This window comes from Calonectris borealis, chromosome 9, assembly GCF_964195595.1.
Source record: "Calonectris borealis chromosome 9, bCalBor7.hap1.2, whole genome shotgun sequence".
Classification (NCBI taxonomy): Eukaryota; Metazoa; Chordata; class Aves; order Procellariiformes; family Procellariidae; genus Calonectris; species Calonectris borealis.
In genome coordinates, this window is record NC_134320.1 from 30,022,869 (window position 1) to 30,043,732 (window position 20,864).

Consider the following 20,864-nt stretch of genomic DNA (forward strand, 5'->3'; position numbering starts at 1 on the left):
TCCTTGGGTGCCAAAGGAGATGGTGGATGAGCTAGAACTGCTGGGCTCCATAAAGGGGCTGCAGATGAGAGAACCTGAGACAGAATGAGCCATTTTCAGGGTATTTTTGTCAACAGGAAAGGAACTGGGTGCTCCTGGGCTGGGGGAGTGCTGAAGATATTTGGCTGTTGGTAGTAGGAGGGCAGCTCGAGGAACACTCACTAAACCAGACCCTCGTTTGTCATTGACATTTGGCTTGCCACACACTGCTGCAGCCAGCTTCCCCTCTCCCCTCGCTTTTGGTGCCTGGCTCTGGCAGGGAGCACAGGCAAAACGGACGTTCGCAGGCTGCACAGGACCTTTTCGCAGCTGCGGGAAGAATTACCAGCCCTCTCCTGCGGTGAGTGGGATGGGAAAACCCTGGCTGAGCTAGGTTTGTGTGAGACCGAGCATCCCCGAGTGACAGCAACACACGATGCAGCACACTTGCCAGCTGTGAGTAGTGCCCTGCTTGGCTATGGCTACGAGCTGTGGGCAGAAGAAATCACCCAGCCATGCACCGCATACTGCTCAGTGTCACTCACAGCATTATCATGCACTTGTACCTTTCCACAGAAATACATGTTCTTTAAGGAATAAGAAGTGTGTTAATTCTAATTATTTCTAATATTATAACTGTCCATCACATGCACACACCCGCAGTTTTCTCTACTGAAGTGTAAACACAACGTCTTTTAATCAGTACTTTCTGCATGGTTAAAAAACTGCTGTTTGACATACCGTACTCTCTTCCCTTCATGCCTGCTTTGATTTCTTGATGCAAGTCAAGATCCACTCCAACTGCATTTATCTTGTACTTGTGTTTGGAATGAAATATTTCATAACATGCACACGGAGATCTATTTTAAATAAATATGAAATTCTATAAATAGAAAAAAATAGAGACCAAACAATTTCAGTATTTTCAGTCTACAAACATGTTGTTTGTCCCCATTAATAGCAGTCTAAAACTGTAAAATATATAGTTCAACATTTGCAACACTTATATAACATATATATAGCATTTGTTAAAGGCACATTGTCCTTTAAAATCAGCTACATTTAATAACTTTTGGTTACTGTGTGTATTCGCAAACTGTAGTAAATCACACAATTTCAAAAACGCAGGGAATAAAATAATATCTGTGAGCATCAGCACTACCTGAAAGAGCATGGCATCTCAGCTTGTATCCCTGCCTCCCACAAAATATTTTTTTTTTTTTTTGTACATTACTTAGCAGTTTGGGGTCGAAACGCAGCCCAAGCTGGAAGAGGTCCGGTGGCGTCTCTCCCAGGCTGCATGGGAGACGAGCAAGCACCCTCGGGGCAACCCGGGGGCTGGGATGGCTTTGGCAGGCAGGGCGGGAGTCTGCATTTTGCAGGGGCAGACCTCTCGCTCTCCCTCTCCCTCTGATGGCAACCCTGAACTCGCACTGTCCGGCAAGCACGTGTTGCCTCTGTAAGTATGGGTATCTTTAATGAGCGATATGTTGATTTCTTCTACCGGGGCGGATGCCAGGAGTTCTCTTTAGTATCGGTAACGTCTCATTCACGATTTCAGCTGCTCCTTCACGGAAGGAGCACAGAGGGAACAGGCTGCCTGAAGACAGAGGGCTCCTGCGGGGCGCGCAGCAGCAGACCCCCCAGAATTACTGCTGACCAGAGAACCTGGCTCAGAGTGGAAAGAGGGAGTATTAATTAGGATTAAAGGAAAGTAACTGGCTTAGTATAATATGACAGCTGTGCCAAAGAGAATGCCACGTTTTCTAGCTGCAATCCCTACTGTCAGATCTCTGTGTTATATTTTGGGTATTGGACAAATTGTGTTGGCTGCAGAATATTCTCCGTTACTGTAAGTCATTGGAGCGGGGCAGAATTGTCTATATTTAGGCCACCAAGTCCCCCGTGTTAATCTTTACTCCCTCTTTGTTTTAGGACTGTGCTTTCTATTTTTACCTCGCATATTCTGCAGCAGGTCTGGACGCCTGAAAAAGTTGGGGCGTCCTTTCCCCAGAAGAATTAATGGCTATGCCTGTAGTTTGTTCTCCATTTACTTCTTTCTTCCTTTCTTCATGTGTGGGTTTTCTTATAATGCAGACTATAAAAAATACTCCAACCAGAAAACAGCAGACCTGAAATGGAAAGCAAATGATAAATCAAACGGTGGTAGTAGAAAAGGAAAGGGGTAACATTCGTAGTGCAATTTTGCCTAGAATTTCAGTCACAGCTGTGCTTATTTAAGATTATGAAGGTACATTTGAAAAAGACAGCAAAGGATTTGTGGATGACAGACACAAATCATAACTGCACAGTTGCCAGACTGAGACAGGAGCAATACGCGTTGTGTACCTTTGTCCTCCATCAGCCAGGCTCTCTGCCGTGGTTGCAGCCAACAGTACCACATTCCGCCAGGAAAACGGCTCCCTCAGTAGAAAGGGTGGTAAAAATTTGCACCGCGTAAATAAGACAGTCATATACTTATCATTGTAAGCCAATGTTATTTCTGAACATCTGATCTCTACATAATTTGAAACATGGGCTAAAGCAGTGATATTAATTGGCATTTTCCATTCATATGACCTTCAGGAGCTTCGCTTTGCATTATTCATCAATCTGAACAAAAGTCCACAGGACCACCTCGAGGTGCTTTCCTTCTGATGGGACTGAGCCCGGCTGGCTGCCTCCTCCCTGCAACGAGGGAGCACTCGGGTGCACTCAGGGAAGGGATCGAAGCTGCTGCAGGACACAGGGTGCTTCGCTCTGACTCTGCACGTTGCTGCTGGACCACTCCTGCCCTGGGCCTGACCATTCACCCTGCTTCCTCCAGCTCTCCTCAGAAGGAACCTGATCTGGGAAGAACATTTTCCATTTCCTCCAGCTTTCCCAGTTTGTGAACTGAGACACAGTGGCAACGTGCATGCTGCTCTCCTATGCCATCCTTGAGAGTGCAGACAGCGACAGGAAGATTTCCTGTTTGTCCTGAACCCTTTCTGCTTTCCACTGGGGTGGGGAGAGCAAGAAAAAGAGGTGAATTCAGAGGAAGAAGAGCGGTGAGAGCAGTCCCAGAGCCATCTCCCCTCCCAGACAGCATGGGGGTCTGCGTTGTTCCTTCCCCGGCGCTGTCCTGGGATGCTCCTCCAACCGCACCTTGTGGGCAGGTTTGCACTGAAGACCAGGAGCAGGCAGCTGCTGGACCCCGGGGAGCTGCCTGCCGTGCAGGGACGTCCAGTATGGAACGGTATTTTGTACACTACCTTCCCTCACCATCTCTTGTCTTCCCAGGTGTTGCTGCTGGATGCACACTGCAGGAAAGGAAAGCCAGTAGAGCACTGTGGAAGGAAAATGCCCGGGAGACTCAGGCCTTGCCAGCTGTGATCAGCAGTCTCAGAGCCCTTTCCCTGCAGCACGTGCTTTGGAGCAAACTTTGCCTGGTTTCAAATAATACAGATCAAAGTGAATTCCCCACTAAAGAGGAACCCACTAACCAACATTAATGCTTTCCTGAAAGCAGGAAAGGTATGAAGAGGAGCATAGGCAAGGAGAAGGGAAGAAATGTCTTTGGAAAAAAGCCCTAGGGCTGCTGGCGATATGAAATGCACAATCTCGAACCTGGTCAGTGCACAAAAAAACAGCTCTCTGGAAAGACAAAAAGAGAGAAAAGGTTAAGAAGCATCTCTGAGCAGCGGTGGAGCCACCCTGCCCCTACCAGTAACTGCCAGCAGCAGCAGGTAGATAACTCATGTTCTCATCCATCTCAATAGACAAGAAAAGAAAAAAAAGAGATCAGAAACAAGGCATTTTCCTGGGAGCAAGCAGCAGCAGTACAGCAGGCTTAGGACTACAGCACTTTCCTTGCAAAGGTATTTGGAGGTCCTTAGTGTTTTTAACTTCCACTGGGTTTGCTGGTTGTTGGTGCTCACAGCATGACAGCAACAACACGTCAAAGCGTGCTCCTTGTTCCCGGTAATTGAAGTCAACCCTTTACAAAAGTTCCAGCAGGGCGCTGTGGGTGTAAGCTCTTCCTTCCCAGTGCTGAAGGGACGTGGGCCCTCCCTGCCCAGCCGTGTCTATAGATAGATTTAGATGGACCTCTGTCATCTGCCTGCACGAGTCACGCATTCCCGCGGAGGATTTATTTTAGACACCCGGCACTCCCTTCAGAGAGAAGTGAATTACTGCAGGGGGCACACACAGTGGGACAGGAGTACCGGGCACCGAGATGCCGGTGTCCTCTTCAGCTGCCTCGCTCCCTGAGCTTAAACCGAGAGTGTGGGTGCCTTGGCTTGGCCCTGGGCTGAGCAGATCGCCACAGGGACGTGCAGAACAGCTCCGGCACAAATCGGTACCAGACAAAAGTAGGCAGCGAGGAGAGGTAGTGACATGCAAGACGGAAGGGGGATAATACGGGGAGGGTGGGGAGAGAAATTATTTCAGAGCTGGAGCTAATTTTGTAGAATCTGGCTGTTAAACAAAGAACCACAGTGTTTTTAAAATTCTGCTTATTGAATTAAGTCACTCTCCTGCCAACTGGATTACTTCAGCTGGCTGAACAATCTGACACCTCTTTTTAGAAAAGAATTTGCTAACGTGACCAACTCAGTATGACGGCATACCTAACCATCCCCTTCGCTGCGCGCTCGGGGAAAACCAGGCCCTACAGCTGAAAACAAAGCCCTTTAATGGGAAACTTCTATAGAATTCAGAAAAGACTTCGAATAGAAATAAAGAAAACTCAAAGCATTTCTATTTTGAAGCCTAATAGAATCATGGATTGGTACTTATCCTCTAGCACTTTTTATACATTTACATAAATGTATAAAATGTGTATTCTTTTGCACTAAAATTTAAAAAGAATAAATAATTTGATTATTACATATTCATAGGTGCTTTTGGAGCATGACATTTCTCCTTGGCTTCTGAGAATGTTCTTCATAGAAACACTCAAAATCAGGCTCTGAAATCAGGGAAACGGCCTCCCTTTGCCCTCTGCGTCAGCGAGCATTCTCTGCCAGCATGGCTGGATGTTCGTGTTGTTATTTGTACTGCAGCAGCACTCACAGAGCTGAACTGAGATCAGTTTATGGTGCTGGGCATGATTTTTGTACCCTCGGAGGCAGTCCTTGACCCAAACAAGTCTGCTTAGGAGAAGGGAAGTTTGTCTGTGTTTTATATAAGGGAGCAGACGCACAAAGATTATCCACCATGCTACCTAAGTGAGATTGCTGGAAAGCTTTTTTTGGATGCCAGAGCAGTGGCTTAACCTGAAGATAAATGTCTGCTAAAAGGAAACAGATAGCTACTGAACTTCATCTTTTCTTAACTTCTTTACCGTTACAGTTTAATTACTGTGCAATCTGAAAACCTGATATAAGTCATTCTCTCCCAAGACTCCCCTGCAAACACACTTCAGCTCTCCTTATAGCCCAGAGTTGTGGGCTATATATAGCTATATAGCCCAGTGGGACCAATGCAAATACCAGGAGTTTTGGAAAATTATGGGCATCCTCTGGCTTCTTCTACGGTATCTCCAAAATATCGCGACTTCTTCTTCTTTACCTCCAAGACAGCTCTATCAGTCTCTGAGGGCCTTTTCATTCCTCTGAAATCCAATCCTGCTTCTTGCCCACTGATTTCTTGCTCAGAAATAAAAGCAGGTGTTTTACCCCCAGCTGCTACTTTCAGTGTTAAAAACAAAACAACACAGCTGGAAAGAGCTGGAACCCTTTGGGACAGAAATCCTAATGGGATTTTTTGGGACGCCATTTGTGTGAGAGGTCGCTGTTCTAGAGAGTTATTCGGTGGCTTTTTCTGTATCTCAGATTCATTGATGCAAATCATCAGACTTCATTAGATCAAAACGTAACATCTCTCTCTGCCACAGACAGACAGATCCCAGCCTTTGGCCACAAGTTGTACCAATCATTGCTTCTTAAACTAAAACTAACTATTCAACTGGCATAATGCCTAGCATAGGCATATTTAGATCAGGCATAATTTTAGCTTAAAGTTATTCTCAGTGAGCATAATCTAATATTCCCAAGACAGCTCCATATTAAGTCAGGGCAAGATTTGATGGAGATTTTGAACCAGCTTAGTGAAATCAATTTACAAAACATGTCTTCAGTTAAACCGGTTCAGCTTTGCACAGTTCTTTAAATACCAATCATTTTTATGGCTAGTGTTCCTCTGAAAATGGCCTGGTGGAATGTAGCATGCTTTTCTTGCCCTTTTTCTTTCTGACACTTGCTCCAAGTGTGAGCTGGAGGAACAGAGACATTTTCCTTAACTTCCTTTCACTCCTGGAAAGCCGGATCCCTGAATTCCCCCCCAAGACACCACTTTGGTTTCTTGCCTCAGACGCAGAGGAAAGCAGAGCTGAGAACAGACTCCTGTGTATGGCTGGCCCAAGGACCCGCAGAATCCGCAATGCCCAGACCAGGAGAGAGAGCAGAGAGGCTTTGGGGAGCCCACGGCTTCGTGGTTCCCGTGCTCCTGTGCTGCCAGCCCTTTGTGACCCTGCAGCTGCCGACCTCCTCCTGGAGATGGGACCCTTCCCAGGAACTCCCCCACTTCTCCAGGGGCCGATGGCATCTTGCCCCCACTTCCTGCGCGGAGGAGGAGCCGTGCCTTTCCGCAGCACGCGGAGCATCAGGACAGCAGCTGTACCACCAGCTGCTCGTCCAAAGGCCACGTGTTACGTAGCAGGCACCGCGTGAGGACACCGGTCCCTGTAGGGCTCCTGCAGAGTGTCTAAGACACCAGCCACATCTGGTTGCCACTCCAGGAGGAGATGCAGGCATCCTCTCACTTGTGCTGCAGCTGTAGCGCCATGGGAACCCAGGTACAGAGCCAGGCCAGCAAGAGCGAGGGGCCCAGGCACAGTGCACGCAGGCAGCCAAAGGCTACCCCGACGCTACGGCCAACACCGGAGCGCTGGAAAGCACCTTAACGTCGTCCTCCCGCGCTGTCAAACCTGGAGCCTTCAGATGTCGGTTCGTTACCCATTGTAACGTGCTGGTCACAAGGTATACTACAGTGATCCATGCACCTTCTTTAATACTGTAATTTGAACTTATTTGCTTTTTCACTTAATACAGACAACTGTTGTTTCAGTGTCCCCTCGGGACAATATGTTCTCCAGAGAAAGGCCCAGGGACAAAGAGCATCTTTTGAAGGCTCTCATTACTTCTGTGCCATATTTCTCCTATCTGATAAGCCTATCTGTGAAATTCCAAAAAGAGATGGTTACCTCCCGCTGCACAAATAACTTGGGCTAACGTTACTTTGATACAAACCTTCTGTGATACATTTCTGTAACCAAAGAACTACTCAAGTGCTACCCTTGAGGAAATACTAGCATAATGTTTCACATCTGTCTCATTTTGACTCTAATGAACACTATTTTTTGTATCAGCTCTGCCCTTATATCATTACAGTGTGTTTTTTCTTTCAGTGAGCAGTTATAATTCTCTTTACTAGTTACTGCAGTTACCGCTTCGAATGAACTTCTCTTTGGAATCAGCAAAACACCAAGGATATTTTACATGAAAGAAACATTTACGTGATGTTGTCAAACGGTACAAAAGGCGTTTTGTAGATTTTTGGATTTGTCTAAGTCCTGTATATTTTTATTTCTTGACCATACTCCAGAGTATATGAGAAATTAACAACGGTGCCTTGGAAGCTGTACTAGCCCTCGCAGGCTGGACCCCAGGCCAAGGCCCGTAGCCTCAGGTATCCAGCAGCACCGCTGACCCTGCACTGAACCACACTCCCACTGCCGCAGAACGTCAATTCTGACTTATCCATGAGAACGAACACTTTTCCAATGACAGAATGGTCTGAAATTGGTGATCTTGGACAGGCGGGTTCTAACCAGGTGAGAGTCGAGTCCTGTTGAAGTCCTGCAGGCACAAATGAGAGAGGCAGCCATTCCTCCCACGTATGAAAGGTCCATAGCGGAGGCTGGCTCGGTCTACGGTGCCTGCAGTCAGTAACGAAAAGGCTCCCGCAAGAGCAAAGCCCGTCTGCCGCACCGTGCACCTCCCCACGGGGCTGGGACGCACCTTCAGCCTCTCACACGCTTTTTTGCACAGAGTCAGTCCAGTGCATCGACCTGGCGTGGAAGGGACCCAAGCAGATGGTCTCGGTGGGCTCGTGCCCTGGGGCAGCTTTGCCTGCGTGACCGAGCCTGGCGTGCCAGAGCATCACGGCTGCACCCGCAGCTGCTGACCTCACACGCAGCCTGCCAGCAGGACGCTGCACGCCGTGCTGGAGGCTGCGCCGGGGACGGCCCTTGCAGAGCAGCGTAGCATAGAGTAGAACCAGCAACAGGTTTCTTTGTCTATGCATTTGCTAGACTTATTTCACTGGCTACTGTGGGCTCTACCATTTTTTTTTAACATGCAGATGGAACTGCACGTTAAAGGGCAAAAGAGAAAAAACTCTATGGCGTTGTCAGAAAATATCTATACTTTTTTACAAAACGTGTATTAGACCAGTCTAGGCTAAGCTTATCATAAGTCTTAGATGTCTGCATGTTGCTCATTACAATGCATTATCTAGGGCTAACCACAGCAGAGAGAGAAATAGCTGAGGACACAAAACACAAGAATTTTAAGCATTCACCACTAAAATACAGTATATATTAAAAATGCTGTCAGTGTTTACTGCTAAAGTCAAGAGCATCCCTGGATTTAGGCTTTGTTCTATATTTCATGCTGAGTTCAACAATAAATATTCAATCACAAGAATTTATTTTGAAAGTTCAGAAATTTTTAAGGCCCCTCACAAAGAGTTTAAATTTACTCCCTAAAGCAAAGTGCCTTTCACAACATTCAGAATGCATTGACATTATTATCGCAAACCATGGACTCACAGTGTAACTGCAAAGCCTGTTGCATGGAGTACTGCCTTTTAAGAAGTGGTTTACGAAAGAAGGAATCCATTAAGAAACTTAGGTCGAGGGTTTGATGTGGAGCCACCCCTGGCTATCCTCACCCATTCTGGGCCAAGCCCAGCACAGACCAAGCTTTAGCGCGTAAGAGAGACAGATTCTCCAGCTCCTGGAAGGACTTCACCATCAAAAAGACGCAGGGCTCAGACTCACCCAGAGAGCCTTTATGGGGCGACATCCAGCAGGACTAGAGACTGCTCCACCTGTGGGGACGGCTGTCTGCTTTGGCAGCACTTCCCAGACCGCCGCTGCAATCACCCCCCCATAAACTCTGGACGGGGGAAGTGTTTGAGTTCAGCAGTTCAGGTGGGACACGGGCACCAGGCTGGCTCTGCTCTCTGGGACCCTGCGGGGACGCGCGCAGCCCTCCAGGACAGGTCTCTCTGTGCGAGGTGAAAAGCCTTTCACAAAGGGATCCTTCACAAATTGGCCTTGTCTCCTGTTTTGCTTATTTATAAAACAGAACAAAAGTCTGAAATGCTGGGGAGCAGGAGAAGGAACAAGTTTGGGTTTTTTTCCCCTTGTTTAAGGAATGCTAACTCTGCCTTGATTTGCTAGAGGGTCTCTTGGGGCCCAGAAGGATTTTCCCATTGCTTCCTCAGTAATTGTACAGACTTTCTGGACCGGAATTTCTCATCTAGAACACAAACCAGCAAAACTCCACACTTTCCTGCGGTAGGTAAGTCTGTTCTTCTGTATTTATCAAAGCAATACCCCTCAGAATCAAAAGCCCAACTCCTTCCTCCCCTCCCTGCAAAGTTCATGCGACACCAGCGAATGCTGACGACCAGCGACTCAGCCTGGCAGCTGCATCACTAACCACCCGCGTTGCTGACCGAGGGGCCCGGCGAAGCCAGCCACCGAGGGCTGGAAAGTGAGTCTTTCAGAAATGCTGCCAGTCAGAAAGATGAGTAAATCTGTCTCATAGGTTGGCAAAACCCCTGAAAATGCAAGTGCAGGTTGCCAACTGAAAAGGCAAGAAGACATGAAACACATTAAACTATTCAAAGTGAGGAATAAAGTAAAATTATTCCAGTGAGGAGTACTTGCATTTTAGAAAATTGATATATATATTATCAGTCAGAAAGGCTGCTGTCTCTTCCAGAATGTACTGCTTCTGACAAGACCTTAACTTGTTGGCTGGTATCACCACTAACACCTGAGACAGCAAACAACAGCTAATCCTTACACTGTTTTCGTGCTAATGACTGAACCAAGATAACTGGAGTCCCTGGCAAGCTTCACATTTAATTCCATTAACTCCAACCAGGCCTGTGCTGATTGCACCACTCAGCATAAGAGAAAGCCAGAAGCCAGATCCCTGGGTTCAGATGTTTAAAACCAAGGAAGTCTCCACCGTAACTTTCTGGTACAGTTACCAGCAGTCTACCTGGCTCTTACTGAGCGACCCAGCATCCTCAACAGGTTCTACAAAATGGTGTGGAAAATCACCATTTTCTTCTGAAAATGCTCATCTTTTTGCTGAGAAAATGGAAGCAACTTATTTCATTGTAATTTTTTTTTATTTATTCTGGAACGCTCTGTTATGTGTCAGTTGAAGCAAACGCTGCGCTGCATCTCCTTACTCGTACGCTGCGTTAGAGCTGCAGAGCCTCCAGGAAGATCATGTTTCCCCTAATGCAACGCAGATGTCTCGATGGCCAATCTGCCTAACGCACCCTGGGAGCTGCTGACCTCCCCCCAGGGACCTGACACTTGGGGAGATTTAGGTTCCTGAGGTATTAGCTGAAAAATGCAGCTTAACAGGGAAAGACTTCAAGTGGAAATTGACTTTGAAGCCGGTTCAACAAACTGAACACTATTGAGTCCGGGAATGTCGAAATGTTTCACTTAAATAAAAAAGACATTCCTGACTCTTGTTTGGAGTTTTATTCCCACAAAAAAAAAAAAAAATTAAATTTTCTTTGTTTTTGAGATGAAAACAAATGGCATCTATATAAATTTCTCCTCAGACAGATACTTGATTTCATTCATCTCTAATTTCATTTCGAGGTAATTTCTTTAGAACACAAACAACAGAAAATCTAAACAGTATCCAATATACAGTTACAGAACTGAGTGGGTATAATACCAGGTCTCCCCTTCCCCAAACTCACAAAACATCTGACTCCACTAACACCATTAGCTGCTTTTTGCAAACAACTGTGAAGAGGAGGAGGAAACCTGACACTGCTGCCGGTGTTTGTACAGATGCGGCTCTCCAGCGTGTTTGGGTAGCAGCGCCAGGACCAGGAGAACTTGAGGCCAAATCTGAGGAATGTGCAAATACGACGACGTTGGTGCAGACCTCTGTGAACCTTTGCAAGCCCTGTCAGAAAGCACTTAAGGCTATTCAGCTGGTGGGATGACTTGACTGGTGGGACATTCTTGACTGCGGCTGTGAGTGGAGGGTGCCCTGTGCTGCACAAGGACTTCTGTTACAACAGGCTGATCTACACCCAAGAAAGGAAATTAGCAGCCCTGCGGATCTTAACGATGCAAGAAAATTCATACGCTTGCCTGCAGTAAGCGAGTTACCTTCTTAGCACCCTGCTAGCATGAATCAAGTTCACAGTGCAGCTGTATTAGAAGAAAAAAATCCTGTTAATACAGGCAGGGCCAACGATGGATAGTGATCCCACCAGGTCATTTCCAACGTGCAGTATATTTAGCAAGCCAAGGCTGTGGGGCACAGCATACCATTGTTCAGCAGACGGAAAATCCTGCCCTTGGCAGGGCTCATCAGGTTACGCTCTGCGGCTGTGTAGGGGCTGAACTCAGGGGCTGCTTTCGGCAGCCCCCCGCCCCAAGCCGCAGCTCCACGAGCAGAGGCCGTGCAGGAGCACAGCCCCAGGCTGTCAGCTCCTCTCACAGAAATCTTGTCATACAGCATGCTTGCAATACTTAAATGAAAACACGGTGATGTTTTTTGTCAAAGCGTTGACCATTTGTTGACAACTGAAGTGTCAGTTCAAGCTTAGAGAAATGTTAGGAAGGGTTTTGGTTTGGTACCTTGGAATTCTGATAAACATGAAAAATAAATTAACCGGGGAAAATTAAGCTGCAAGAACAATTGGTATATCCCCTCAGTTGATACAATTTACAGGTCTGTGTGATAGTAAAAAAAATGCTTTCCAAATATTTTCCTTTTACTTTTGAACATTCTTCTACTTTAAGCCCCAACAGGCTGCAACATATTTGCCCACTCACATTATTTAGTTAAGAAGTTTTGAAATAAAAAGAGATTTGCATAGATGTTTCCTCGGTGGTGCTTTTGAAGTGTTATGTCTGGGATAACTGGTAAAATCCCTAGAAGTCTGTACACTGCCAACATAAATAGAAAGTATATTTAAGGATGGGGGATTATCCATTCCTTGACAGGGCTGTGCTACATACCACTAGCTGTCATACATAGTCTGCTGTCAGTTCCTAGCAGTGATTTTGTTTGAAGTTCAGTCCAGCACAAATAATGCTCAGATAGGCTTTTCTCCTGGAAAACAAAGCCCTCAGACCTTCAAAAGGAGCTGTAAGGACTCATATGTGACCACCATCTTGGAAGTATCTCAGAAACAGCATGAGCCAGCAGAGATTTTTGAAGCTTCAGAAAGTTTTGTTTTCTTTGCGGAAAACCTGTTATGGCATTCCTGTCACCTTCTGGCCTGCGTGTGCATCCTCCAGGATGGCTGAGAGTATAACGGGGAAGCCAAAACCGGTGTTAACAGTTAACATGACGCCGTGTTCCTACCTGCAAATTCACTAGAGAATAATAATTCTCTGCAAATAAAGCTCAACTGCTCTATATCAGCAACCAGTCTTTGAAGTTAGAAAACCTATGCTGTGGGTCCAGCTCATTAACATTAGATACTATGTTTAAATAAACCTCTACGTTTTATGGAAGTTTTTCCCATCCCACGGCTCTGATGGATGGAGGCGCTGAGCACTCCTGGTGCTGGGGATGCTGGGCACTTGTCTCCCATGCGCTCCCATCTACATGTTCAGCATCTTCCAGAAAAGAATAAACCTCCCCACTGTGCTCTAAAACCCAACCGTGTCCAGGTGTTTCTAGAGGGCCCAGGTTACCCTGCCAGACACCACTTTTACGCTAGTTTAAAATCCATGAGGGATAACATAGGGGAGACTAGAGCCATGCAGAAATACCTGCAAGCAGATGCGACGCCATGAAGCCCAGTTACAGTTGAAATGCCCACCCTCAGCAGTGCCGATGGTTCCTTGGCAGGCTGGGCTCGTGCGCTGCTGTGGCCATGCTGCAGCCTGGAGCGGGGCTGCATGGAGCAAAGCACGTTACACCCAGAAGAGCACCAGGCTGCGCTGGGACCGCACCAGCAGCAGGAGCAGGACAGAGCTGAAAGCCGCTGCTGTCCTTTGCTCTGACACCCTCCATCCCAGCGTGTCCCAGGGGACACACACTGGAGACCCGCAGGCGGCCGCTGCCTGAGGGACAATTCTGCCCTTCCTCACTGCTCACAGGTACGGGGCCAGAGCAGCACCTGTCTATAGCATCCTGAAATTAGCAGCCCCCCTGTTTGAGATTTGTGAGTTAGTGAGCTCTAATATAACTGTGTTACGCAAACCTTTATCTTTTGCCAAATGGGGGGTCGGCCAAGGTGAGGTCATGCCTGACCAGGGCTGGTGCCTGGGTGGGTCACGGTGGGGCAGCAGCAGGGCGATGGCAGGGTGGCAGTAAAAAAAAAAACAGTGTAAAAAAACCCAGGGCCTTTTAAAGCATTTCCAGATGCTGTCCTGATACTCCTGCTGGATGTCAGGTTATAGGAACAAGACAATCCACACAAAGCAGTTGCGGAGCCACGTCTAAAACTGCATCACCTGCTTCACTGAAAGAGCTGACAATAGCATTAGCATGAAACCAAAATTAGAGGCTTAATTGAGCTCTGCAGTCACTGAAATTGATGACAGTTCAGCAATTCATATCCCAGATTTTTCTTGACTGGAATAATCATAAAATCAGCTCCCATTCATGCTTCTCCCTGTTCCATGAGGAAAAGCCCTGGTAGCCTGGCATGCCTCGCACATGGGGAGCCTGTCTGACACCTCTGCCAGGGCTCTTGCTGTTCCCAGCAGCTACAGCTACTGTGGCAGGAACAGGCCTGGAAAGAGATTGCGTGTCCACAAATCGGCATCATTTTACAAAAATGGGATGCTATATTCAATGCCAGGGCATGGGAACCATCATTAACCATCACCAGCGTGTGAATACATACAAGACACAGTACATTAGAAATGGACAAATAAAAACACATGCAGGATAACGACAGAAGATGAGGAGAGGTAAGACAGAAAGAGGAGAGAAGTCAGGCTGTCAGTTACACACTGAATTTCCAGCGCACTGGAGTTGAGGGATGTTATTAGTGCCGAGTTTGCCTCATCATTTCAGATGGAAAAAGCTATTTGTTCATTTACTTGGGCCATTCAAATATAAGAATTCAAGAATCAGAAAGATGGACTAGATTGCAGGATGCACACCCATGAGCACACACATTAGGTGTGTACTGGAAGAGCCCCATCAGCCGTCCTGCTGCCAAGGCTGAGATGGGATTCCCACTCCAAGTCCTCCACTCTGCAGGACAGTTAGCTCAGTGCTGCACATTCTTCCTCAAGCAGCAACTTGGTTCATATGCTAGCTCTGGAAGTGACTTCCTTTTTTTGCATTACTATTTCTGGTCCACTGGAGTTGAGTGAAAATTGAAGAAAAATTTCAGATTTCTGTAGTTCTTGGATAATTTCATGCAATTAATTCTTCATGTGATAACAAAGAGTTAATTAATATACAGTCTGAAAGAGAATGAGACTAGATTTACATTAATATTATTGTCAAGACTACGTCCTTCCCCAGATCTAGGCAAGTTTCTGGTTTCTCATGTGGTGTCCACAGCTGCAGGGAAGGAGAGCAGCAGGGACCCGATTTTGAGATGCAATTGCGCGGTGTCACTTGGTCCTACGTGCAGTAAGTCTGGAAGCGATGTCAGGCTGGTGTTGCTGCTGTCCCTAGCAAAATAGGGAGATGCTAATATTGACAAGTAAGGAAGTGAAAGCATCTCCCACTAAACGCCAGATCAGGGTGTCAGAGTGGAAAACAGGCCCAGCAAGCATGTCTTGTAAATAAATCAGATCTTCTTTTAAGGTGTGCAACAAAATCTACTCAAAGGAATGTGAGCCTTTCCATTGACCTCACTACCGCACTAGGGTGCTTCACACATTTTAGGCAGAGGAAAATGCACCCTATTTAATTGTACATGTTATTTACAAGTTGAGAGGGGTTGTTCTTTAAGATCCAGAATGAGAGACCTAACATATTGCTATTACAGCTGCAAAGTCTGAACTTCAGTCAACGCTGAAGAAGCAGGCAATTGCTCTGCTTCTATCTCAGAGAAAATGTGTTGAAGACCTGCTGTGAAGTATATGGCAACATGCAAACACTTGCAGGCTTTCAATGCAAATACTCTGTGTATGCCCTTCTGCCTGCGGCGTGCTCACCTGCAATTTGTGTGAGATTGCTACAGTTTTATTTTTAGTTCATTGTTCTGTACAACATTTGGAGTTTCTGATCCATAAATACATCTTCTCATGGTGGCACATTTGGAAAAGCCACAGGGTGCTCCTGCCTCCACTTGCACCTGAAGCCTCTGATCACTGACAGCATTGAGCTTCCAAACCAGTCCCTTTTCTGTTCTTTCCTCAGCGTCTGGCTTCCTTTGTTCTGGCCAGCAATTTTATTTGCACCCTCTGGTCTGGATGTTGCCCGTGGCTCTTCGCAAGAATCTCCCAGTTCCGCCGTGACCCATGTGGAAGGAAGGGCCATGGTACGAGACCTGTTCTTCACCTCAACAGAGATAAAGACCTGGGCATGGCTGGGCCCCTCCGGTGCTGCTCCTGACACTACGAGCAGCCGTGCAGTTCAGTGCAATCACCACGCAGCTCACTGCAGCTGGTCGGTCGTCTCGCCTCCTCCCTTCTTCCTACACTTGCTGCAGGCACGAAATGTTCCCAGGCTCCCACAGTCATCCCCTGGGGTACGCCAAGTCCATATGTTGCTGTCCCCTTTCACATGCATTTTCAAAGAGCCAAAAAATTCACTACTTGGAGATACACTTCTTTGTGCACAGTCCATCCAGATGAATGAAGAAACCTAGCCAAGATGGCCACCAAAACATGTCGTCGCTTAGTAAGACTTCACTTGACATTCAGAGGTATCAAGTATATTATTCGGGAGTGAAGTAATACAACCAGCCCTATTTCCAACATAACATGCCTAACTTTTTTTTTAAGTAAAACCTTTTTATACTCTCTTGCTTTAAAATTCTCAGGTTGTCAGGAATAGAAATGTCCTTCTATATTACACTACAGAAATCCATTCGTTCCACCATTTTTATCAGCGTTTAGGGCTACGATCAGAGGACTCTGACTTTATTCTAAAAATCATCCATGCATATTACCAGCAATCAGGCATCTGTATTAGAAGTCTACAGTTTACGGCTGTCCTTGGCTACCCCAGGTAGCTAATGCTGTTGGAGACGTCTGCTCCGTCCCGGCATCCGGAGGGGAACACGACGTTTCACTGTCGCTGCCCACAGGCAGACTGGTGCGGGGGCCTGTAACTCTCCCAGTGCCCCGCTCCCCCTCTGCGGGCTGCGCGGGTCCGTCAGCCTCTGAGCCCAGCTCTTCAGGTGACGTCTCTGTCCCCGAGGAGAGCATCATCAAGCAGACTGAGGCTTTACTTAAAGCTGGCTGCAAAATATAGACCACGATCAGCACGTATTTTAAACGCCAGACTTTTTTTGACTGACGCTCCCAACTAGTGGGTAAGCTCATGTTTTAAGGTAACATCATATTCGCCAGTGTCACAAACGATCGCTGCTTTAAACATCATCAAAATATTTCCCTTCATTAAGTATCATCTGCAGAGTCCCCACATGCAGGAAGATGTCTGACACAACTCTCTAGGACACCAAGGCATAACCAGCGCAAAGAACTGCGCTTTGAATGAAAGCTTAGACTCTGGGCTGGAAACGTCTTCTCCTGAGCAGCAGCAATTGCAGCTCGTCACAACGTTCTCGACAACAACAGCTGAAGATCCCTGTTTCAAAAGCGACTGCACGTTACAATGCAAAGCTAAACACTCGTATTCATGGCTGTGACAGCCTCATGGGGCTCCTCCCCCTTCCTGTCTCAATGTACATGAATTATTCTCCCAAATAGCTACTTTTCTATCAACAATATGCACATCTTTCCAAAGGCAAAGTGGAAATCCCTGCAAGTATTTCTGGTGCTGCTTCCAGCCAGAAATAACAGTAATCTGATCCACGAGTGAATTCCATTTCTGTTACTGAATTCCTTTGTACAAATATCTTTACTTTGAAAAGGTTTGGCAACAGTGAGGCACAGGCTAATTTTACTTATAAGGTGTGAATCAAAGATTTGCAAGTTTCTGAATCACAGAAAGGAAGCATCTGTGGCCTCTCTTACCACTTCTGCCAAGAGAAAACATCGCAGTTCAGCTATTTTCGATGCAACTTCAGACCTACTTGCTGCAGCCCTGCAGATGCCCACCTCCCGCCGCCCTCACGCTCTCCTGAAGCACCACAACGTGGCCAAGTCCAGAGTCTCATCTCAGGACCTGGGAAAATTCCAGCCTTGCTCTGTCGTATACGGGCTGCATTACCATGGGCAAAATTTAGTCTGCAGTGTTAGAGAGTTGAGTAAATTATTAATTCCGGAGAATCCAGCAGATGCTTTGTGAGAGAAACAGGTGACCAAGGAAAGGGCAAACTACTCTCCATGCTGCACAGCGCCGAAAGCCCCAGGAAGCTCAGGGACTAAGCTACAAACACTGCTGCAGCAGAAGCAAACTTCCAGGGACTGTGTAGTGCCTACGGCCTGACCCCACTGCAATGTAAATGAAAGCCTATGATCAACTAACGCCTTCGGTGTTCCTTTGCTGCTGAGAGCGCTCCCATCCAAGGCAAGGTTGTTCTGATGATGGGGACAGGTCTGCTACACTGGCTGCAGCAGCGTCAGGAAACACGTACAGCCATTTGGCCCCGCTTCCTCCAGTCTCAAAGTTTTCACAACTTCCGAGATGCTGTTCATGGCCATGTTTAGTCAGCAGCTCAGCTGCAGGGGTCACCAGCAAAACCCGAAACGATGGGAGTTTATTTCTGTCTGAGCTATGCGGTTGGCCAGCCTGCTTCTTCAGTCCCAGGGAAACAGGCGCTGCCACCCCGCATGGTTCACCAGGGTGCTGGGGTCAGAGCTGCTGCGAGCGCTCCCCTAACATTTTATCTCTTCATTCACTGCTTACGACAGACTCCAGCCCTACAGGGACGACGCCGAGGGCTGGGGGGCTTTGACGTGTCCTTCCAGTACTACCACTCATCACTCTCCAGCCTCTAACAGACCATTTCACTGCCCTGCCCCAGTTAATGGGCGAACAACACCCTATCTTCTTCTTTCTTAAAACAGGTCCTGAGGGTTTACAGATGTCAGGCGTGGTATAAAAATTTAACAGCATTGTTTGCAGGAGTGGAGGGTCCACCATCTCCCAGCAGTCTGTAGGATCTGGCCATTGAATATATGGGTGAATTCTCCCATAAAAATCAGTATCAGGCATGCTTAATCTCGCTTAATTAGTTTTGTACACTGCCGCTCTGCAGCCTGACGGTTCATCTTCTGCACAGCTCCATGGTAGATCACAGCCATTTGTCAAACCAAATTGTTCCCTGACAGTCCGCGGAGACATGTATTTGCCATCTGCAATCTATTCCTCGGTTTCTGGCGCATATTTTCAGTGCTTTCTTTTAAAAGCCGTTTCAGATTTCCATGGGCTTCTCCATAACCTCTACTAGCAAAGCCTCATACAGCTTAATTGTTGACAGCTGTGTCATGAGAAGTATTTTACATTTCTTTTGTTGTTCCTCTTGCTGCATACATACCAGTTGCTACAATTAAGGGCTGCTTGGCTGTGTAACATGCACCAGACAATGTCTTCCGAGAGTGGGTTATTGGGGGGTTTAATTGTTTGTTACAGTTTTACAGAGATAGTTGCAGCTCCGTACATTAAAATGCTGAGAAGTAAAAAGCATTCGAGCAAACAGGTGTGAAGCTCTGAAATTACAGATTATTGATAAGCAAGTACAGAGTTAATTAGTATAACGACTGTATGTAATGTGCTTAGACAGCTATGTGTCATTCCACAAAGGAAAATGCAACGCTAGTAACACATTCGTCAGACAGGAAAATTTGCAAAGTTATATTTTCCGGCTCAAGCTGCGAGGACCAGCAGGGCCCGTCTCTCTGCCCAAGGCACCTGCCGCACGCTGCAGCACGCTGGCTGTGAACAAGCCAGCAGGCAGGCTGGTTATTAGGGCCAGGCCAAGCAAGGCTACGGGACCTCTGCTCGCACCTAACTGTAGCACAGAGGGAAGAAAGGGCCCACAGCTGTATTTCCAGCCCAGAAGCTGAAGAGCCTGGTACGAGCAGTGTCTGCGCCTCTCTGATCTAAAGCTGACTGCGCGTGACTTGTGTTGTCCTTGATGCGCCCTGTATCCACGGAAAGTCTCACTCCAAAGCAGTCAGGCGCATACCTAAATGCAAAAACCTCCATATGTATAGCAAAGGCCAGCATTAATAAAGCGTTCAGGTCCTGGCCTCTGTGATTCTTGGGACACTCGACACCCTCTACCCACACATTTCACTCAGTACAGTGCCACATGAGAAGTACTAGGCTGGATAAAAGTGAATCAATCTCTCCTTTTCAAGGAGTTTGCATTTCAGTTTCACCGTAAAGAAAAATCCAGTAAAAAGAAAAAAAAAACAAAACCTGCTGATTTTTCCCCCCGCGCCCAGGCAGAAAAGGGACTGCAAATATCCGCAGAAGATGTGGTATCTGAGAGCATATCTAGGAGATGTGAGGTTGTGGTAGTACTATGAAAGATGGAAAATGCTGGGGACTAGACTGTTCTCTCTTTCCTGCCAGGCTGAACTCAAATCTGAAACATCTGTTCACACAACTTGAGAGGAGCTCTCGCAGTCAAGTAACATAAGTACAAACTCTTCCTGACATCAGTGCAGAACAACTACCAGTTAAGCTTTTTGTGGAAATCTAAGAATCCAGACGCTTCTGATGTTCCCTGCAAGCACAGAGTAACAATGCGTTTTCACTACCAGCTGTCCTGAGAAAAATTAGCACTTCTTACAAGTATTCTAAATCCTGAAATCTTCATTTTTTCTATAACTAAATTGTACACATTGTCCTTAAGGAGCTATTCAAACTGGCCAGTAATGGCTATATATAACATATATCTCAGGACAGCACAATTGGCACTTAAACAGCAGGTCTTAATTCAGCCTGTTACAAAGATAAAGGTCAGTAGAAAATACTCAGTTTTGAACATGCACTACCGCTATTAAAAGCATAATTCGAAGGGCAGAGAGTAGGATTTTAGCTGAAAGTACTGAGGACAGAATTTACTTGCAGAATTCATGTCCCGACCTCGGTTCGGGGCTCAAATTGCTTGTTGTGCCCCCAAGCTCAGTAGAAGAGGGATCTGTTTTGTGCAGGGCTCAATTCTCATAAATGCCTATGTATACTTATACAAGAAATACTTCTCCAGCTATGTAAGATACAGTAAGTTCAGAAGCAGTGCAGTGGCAAATCAAGCAAAAAGCTGCCGAACCATGCGCTATCCAGCCCTTTTCCCTGCTTCTGCAGCTCTAAAGCAAAAGTTGCCTGCAGCCCTCCAAGAAATCTCCTCATTCAATAGGTTTTGGAGAATGAAACCCCTCCTGCCAGGGAAAAGGACTAGAAACCGGGGTCAGTTTCTGGTTCTGCTCCCAATTTTATATGTGCATGTAA

The 20,864-nt window shown here is 46.7% G+C and overlaps 1 long non-coding RNA gene across 1 annotated transcript in view; it reads right to left on the reverse strand.

Annotated features, from left to right (window-relative positions):
* Window positions 1-759: 759 nt before the first annotated feature.
* Window positions 760-20,864, reverse strand: part of LOC142085525 (uncharacterized) — a 47,140-nt gene continuing 27,035 nt past the window's right edge. Inside the window, exons 3-4 of the long non-coding RNA XR_012674742.1 lie at window positions 1,975-2,150; window positions 760-901 (exon numbers count right to left, since the gene is read on the reverse strand). This is a non-coding gene — a long non-coding RNA (uncharacterized LOC142085525). The remainder of the gene's footprint in view (window positions 902-1,974; window positions 2,151-20,864) is intronic.